The 6000-nt window shown below is 55.0% G+C and overlaps 1 protein-coding gene across 1 annotated transcript in view; it reads left to right on the top strand.

Annotated features, from left to right (window-relative positions):
- Positions 1-2500: 2500 nt before the first annotated feature.
- PDGFRB (platelet derived growth factor receptor beta) overlaps positions 2501-6000 on the top strand; it is a 42353-nt gene continuing 38853 nt past the window's right edge. Inside the window, exon 1 of the mRNA XM_001107595.5 lies at positions 2501-3339. The gene's annotated coding sequence lies outside the window, so the exon portion shown is untranslated. The remainder of the gene's footprint in view (positions 3340-6000) is intronic.

Here is a 6000-nt window from a genome sequence, read left to right as displayed (position 1 = left end):
CTGCCCACCCACTCTCAGCCCAACCTTCCCCAAGACAGCCTTGTCCAAGGCTGTACTGGGCTCCCCATATCTGGGCAGGTGTGAGGATGCTCATAGCTTATCCTGTCCACAGTGGGGCGGGGGGCCACGCTGACCACCCCAGGGTGATGATGCTGCACTGCCCATGTGCCCTGTCCATTGCCCCTGAAGGCAGAGGGCACAAGGGGAATGCAAGACCCAGAAAAGGGAGGGCTTGGCCCAGGGAGACACAGTGATGAAATGCTGCTCGAATGAGGGAACTCACTATTTCAGTAATAACACTTCCAGGCAATGTACTAAGTCCTTTGTACAAATCGAAGAGTCTTTGACTTATCTCCATTTTCCAGAGGAGGAAACCAAGGCCCAGGAGTTTAAGTGACTTGCCTAAGCTCATGTAGCTTGAAACTGGAGCAGCTGGGATTCAAACCCAGCTCTATCTGTAGCTTTCCAACCTCCTCTCTCAATCATGACACTTTTGCCTCAATTGTCCTGTCCTTGGCGAGTGCCCTGGGGTGCTCCCTATAGCTCTGCGCCTCCCACCCATATCTCAGTTGAGAAGAGGAATGACAGTCCTGGTGCCCACCAAGGGTTAATGGTGGTAGGGGCTAAGTAATTCCAGATGGGCCTCAGGACGGCTGGGCTGGCCGGAAACCGGAGGCCGCCAGCTTCTCAGGGGAGCCACCGCCAACTGCCCCTCCCCTCTGTGCTGCATCTCTGGCCCCCAGCTGTACCCCTGCCGTAGGGCCCACCAACCTCCTCTCCCTTACTAGAGTCCTGCTCTAAGGGAAATTGCAGACAGACCATCCCAAGGGCCTTGTAGCATAGTGAGTCCACACCTGCTATGCACAGATAGGGAAACTGAGGCTCAGGAAGGGCAAGGGACCTATTCAAGGTCTCCCAATAAGTCTGTGGCTGGGTCTTCTGACTCCCAGACTAGCTTCTTTGGGGATTAGGGGTTGGTGTGTCTCCTGGCTTCCTCCAGGCTGGCCAGGCTGCAGAGGGTCAGCCAAGGCTTCACAGGTGAATGGCCCAGGCAGATGCTAGGAGGGGAGTCATAAATTTCTGACGGAGTCTTTGGGCACAAGAAATCCCTGTGCAAGCCTGACCTTGTGGCCTGTAGGATCTTTTCACATTCCCCTACGACCTTGCTGCCACAAATACCTGGCCAGGGCCCCTCTCTTGGGGTACTCTTTTGGTCCCCAACCCGTGGCAGGGAGCCAGTCTGAGAACACTTCTCCTTCCATATGGTCCAGCCCAGATGCTCTGCTGGGCAATCCCGACTGGGACTAGACCAAGAAATGATTGCAAGATTGTTGACTGTGGTGGGCATGGAATCCCAGCTCAGGCAAATCCCCTGCTCTGTGAACAGGGGCCTGGGGGAAGCTGAGGAGGAAAGACTTAGCGGTGCAGAGGGGAGAGTGGAAGGAGGGCAGAGCCGGCCTCTACCTGTGTCACCTGGGACACCTTTCTTCACCCTCTGGAATTCAGTTACCCCGTGTGTACAGTAGTGGGAGCAGGGGTGGTGAGCCCACTCTATATGCCCTTCTAAAATAATGCCCTTTGGCATCTGAGGGTTAGGAGTCTGTAACTGGAGATGTCTTCTGATCTGAGAGGCTAAGCATGGAAGAAGAGATCCAGCCGGGGGAACTGGAGGAGTCTTGGCAGACCCTGGTGGGAAAGAAGAGCCAGAGAATGGAAACGGAACAAAACAGATCCTCAAAAGTATCTTGTTGAGTGACTGAATGAAAGAGCCACAGGGGGAACCTAGGAAGAAAGCAGGGCAGGGGGTTCATCTACACTGGAATGGGGGTCTTGGGTGGGGGTCAGATGACTTATGTCTCTTCCATCATGTGACTCATGAGACCTAGTTCTGCCCCAGCTCTGTCATTGCTGTGTAAGCTTGGGAAGCTTATTTTGCTCTTCTGGGCCTCAGTGTCCCCATCTATAAAATGGGGTAAATAATCCTCTCCTTACACCCCAGGGGCTTTGAGACGCGAAAAGGAATGTATCTGTCAATACCCAGAGATATCCGATCTGTGCTGGATGACCTTGACCAAATCACGTTCCCTCTCTGTGCCAATTCACTCCTGGGCCTTGGTTTGTCCTTCTGAAAAATGGCTGATCATCTTGGAGGATCTTTCCGTCTCCTCCACATCACCTCTTCTCAGCAGTGCTCTCTGATTCTCTCAGGCCTCCATTAAGGGTCCCTCTAAATGCACTGCCAGCCTCCCGTCTGCCCACCGGACACCTGCTTGCCCAGTGAATATCTCGCTCACTAGCCTGGGTGCTTCTGAGGTCAGGACCATGTCTTGCTCTGTTCCCGGCACTCAGTACAGTGTTAGAACATAGTGAGCACTCAGTATGCTTGCTCAATGAATGAAGGTTGACTGAATCAACCACAGAGACGATCAGTCTCCTTTACAGATGGGGAAACTGAGGCACTGAGATATGACTCTCCCTGGGTGCCATGGCAAGGGGAGGCAGCCACCCGAGATGAGCATCGGGCAAGTGGGGTCCAGGCCACTCTTTGACAAAAGTGACTCAGCGGCTGGCGGCTGGCGTGGGCTCTGGAATTTTTAAGCATCCCCTCACATCCTGAGAGAACGGGCGACGGGAGGGAGTAAGCAGAGGGAAAAGAAGAAAAACAAGAAACTTGGGGGAAAAGAAAGAGAGAGGGGGAAAAAAACCCTGAAATTGAAAACAGACGCACGCGTCCACCCTCCCTGCCCCACCGCCCCCCTTCTCCCAGCCGGGCCAATCAGAAGCCGCCCTGCAGCCTTTCCCCCAAAGTGGCGGGGGAAGGCGGGGTGGGGCATGGAAGCCCACAGTGGTGTGAGCTCCTGAGGCTGCCAGCAGCCAGCAGTGACTGCCCGCCCTATCTGGGACCCAGGATCGCTCTGTGAGCAACTTGGAGCCAGAGAGGAGATCAACAACGAGGAGGAGAGAGCCGGCCCCTCAGCCCAGCTGCCCAGCAGCAGCCTGCGCTCGCCCTGCCCAACGCAGACAGCCAGACCCAGGGCGGCCCCTCTGGCGGCTCTGCTCCTCCCGAAGGATGCTTGGGGAGTGAGGCGAAGCTGGGCCGCTCCTCTTCCCTGCAGCAGTCCCCTCCCTCCATCCCTCCGTTCTCCTGAGCCTTCAGGAGCCTGCAACGGTCCTGCCTGGCCTTCTACCCAGCTGTTACCCACTCTGGGACCAGCAGTCTTTCTGATAACAGAAACTCCAAACTTGATAACAGGCAGAGGGCAGTAAGGAGGACTTCCTGGAGGGGGTGACTGTCCAGAGCCTGGAACTCTGCCCACACCAGAAGCCATCAGCAGCAAGGTAAGCACTGGAAAAAGTGGGAACCCCAGCCCCATGCCCTGTCCCTTTGCCCTAGCCTGCATCTCTTTGAGTAGGCAAAAAAAAAAAAAAAAAAAAAAAGGAAGACATTTTTAATAAAACCAGATGAGAGGAGGCTGGGAGACTGGGTGATGTCAGGGTTGGAGGAGCCAGTTTTCTCCTTTCCCCTGCTCTGGGGTGAGTGGCCTCCACCTCATCATCCCTGCTGCCCCTGCCTTCATCAAAAACCCTCAGGGGTTTCTAGGCGCTGAGTGGGGGCCTCCAAATCACAGCACAGTCAATGGGGAGTGGGGAGAGCTGGGAGGAGCAGGAGAGGGGAATTGGGAGAAGGGTACACAGAAAGCGGGGACTGGGGACCTCAGGACCATAGCCGCTGTTCCTCAGCCCAAGCCTTGTTTCTAAGAATCAGTCTGGCTTTAGGCCAGTCAGCCACCAGGCAACCTTTGGGGATTCAAATGGATTTGCAAATTTTCTAGATTCCTAAGATATCCTTCTAAACCCCCAGCAGCTAGAAAAGTTTGAGGGCTAGGAAAGTTCAAGGGCGATGGGGGGCCATGGCAACCCCTTAGCGGTCATGCTGCTGGGGCTGGGGACTGGGACCTGATTGTCAGATCTGGGGGGGCTCCTCTGTGAAGAAGGGATCAGCCAGTGGGCCATTTCCTTTGGTCCCAGGCAGCTGCTCAGGCCTCCTCGTTGTCCTCCCTCCTTCTGGACTCTACTCCTTCCCCATGCCATTCTAAAGCATAAATCCGATCACACCACTTCCCTGCCCAGGATCTGCCTATGGCTCCCCAGTGCCTGGAGAAACTCCCAGCTCCTAACAGAGGCTGCCACTGCTTGACACTTACTGCACGCCGCGACTGTGCTGAGTGCTTTATGAAACTGATCTCATGTAATGCTCACCAGCAACCCCAGAGGCAGTGACTGTTTTTACCTCCGTTTTATACATGAGGAATCTGAGGCTCAGGCAGCCACATAACTGTAACCACACAGCTAGTAAGTGGCACAACCTGGAGAGGCTGTAATCTCCTTGTGCCCCATTACTCCAGACTTGGGCCTTTTGTTCCCGCCAGTCAGATCCCAGAATTCCCAGAAGGAATGCACACCATCCTGCTTGTGGGCATTTGCCCTCCCTCTTCCCCCTTCCTGGAATGCCCTTCCTCATCACTTTTCTTTCAGGGATATTCCATACTCCACCTCTTCCAGGCAGCCTTCCCAGGTTCTTCCTGTCTTCCAAGTGCTAGCCATGCACTTTGTGCTGAATCCATGTTACTTGGCCCTCCCCTGTTGGTGATCTGTTTATGTTCTGTTTGTTCATCAGAGATTGTTCAGGCCCCAGCAGCAGACCTGAGGCTGCACTTTCTGCTGGGGAAAGGTTTAAGGTTTCCGCATCCTGTGCTCTGCCCCCAGTGCCCAGCCCTGGATAGGCAGTGGGACTGAGAAAGTGTCCTGGTGAAAGGAAGGGGGAGCTCACTGAAGACCTTCTGCTCCCAAGTGTGAGACTAGAACTCAGGCCTCCAGCCTTCTCACAGGTGCCCTTCCAGGACATCGTGTGGCTCCTCCAGGCGGCATTTCTCCATTGCAAGCAGGGAGGAGTATGTCTGCTTCCCTCTGTGACCTCCTGATTGCACAGAGGCTTCTAGTGACAAGTTCTGAAGTCACACAGTCCTCCCCTGTCTCCAAGCGGGAGACCCAAAAGCCATAGCCTTCAGGGACATACAGTCCCTGAACACCTACCTCATGCAGGCATAGAGCCTGGTACCTCACACACCTTGGAGTCCTCATGGCAAGTTTTTGAAATCAGTGTTACTACCTCCTTTTTGTAGATGAGGAAGCTGAGGTCTGGAGAGGCTAAGTGACTTTCCCAGGGCCATACGGTGAGTCGAGGTGGTGTTTAGGCTGAAGTCTGCCTGACTCTAAAGGCTTACCTCGTGCTCTCCGGGAAGCTCCTAGTCAGAGGGAAGAACCTCCGACCTCCTGCAGAGCCTGCTCCTGGCTTCAGCACCTTCTCCAGCAGAAAGTGCAGCCTCAGGTCTGACTGCTCCAAGGTCTGCCCAGGCCCTGGCTTAGTCCTGAGAGAGGAAGGAGACCATCTGGTCAGCACCCTCCTCCCAGACAGCAGTTATCAGCAGCCCCCCTCCTCTGTGGGAAGAAGAGCTGGGACTTATAATTGCCCGCAGATGTGGGACAGGCAGCGGAAAGCACCGTGGATCCAGAGTCAGGAGACCCAGTGCTTGCCCTGGCTTGATACAAATCCACCGTGTGGCTAACCTCAGACCCCCCACATCCCAACTCTGGGCGCCTTCCACAGCTGGAAGGCAGCGAGTGCTGTGGGTAAACAGCACCAGGCTTGGGCATCAGATGACTATGCACTGACCCCGAGCCAGTTTCTGGCTGACTGTGTGACCCTGGGGCAACACCTTGCCTCTCTGGGCCTCAATCTCCTTGTCCGTGAGCAGCAGGACTGTGTGTGGGCTCCCTGAGACAACAGCATTGGCAAGGTGCTTACCACAGTTCCTGCACTTCACAGCTGGACCTCTGGCCACCGACTGGGAGAGTCACTGTTCTCCCAGCCTCCTGCATTGGAACACTTGGTTATGAAATTAGTCCACAATCTACAAAAGGCTCTGCCTATGGAAGGGA

The sequence above is a fragment of the Macaca mulatta genome, chromosome 6, assembly GCF_049350105.2.
Source record: "Macaca mulatta isolate MMU2019108-1 chromosome 6, T2T-MMU8v2.0, whole genome shotgun sequence".
In the NCBI taxonomy this organism is placed as follows: domain Eukaryota; kingdom Metazoa; phylum Chordata; class Mammalia; order Primates; family Cercopithecidae; genus Macaca; species Macaca mulatta.
The sequence above is the reverse complement of the archived record's forward strand: the minus strand, read 5'-3'. Positions and strand labels throughout refer to the sequence as shown.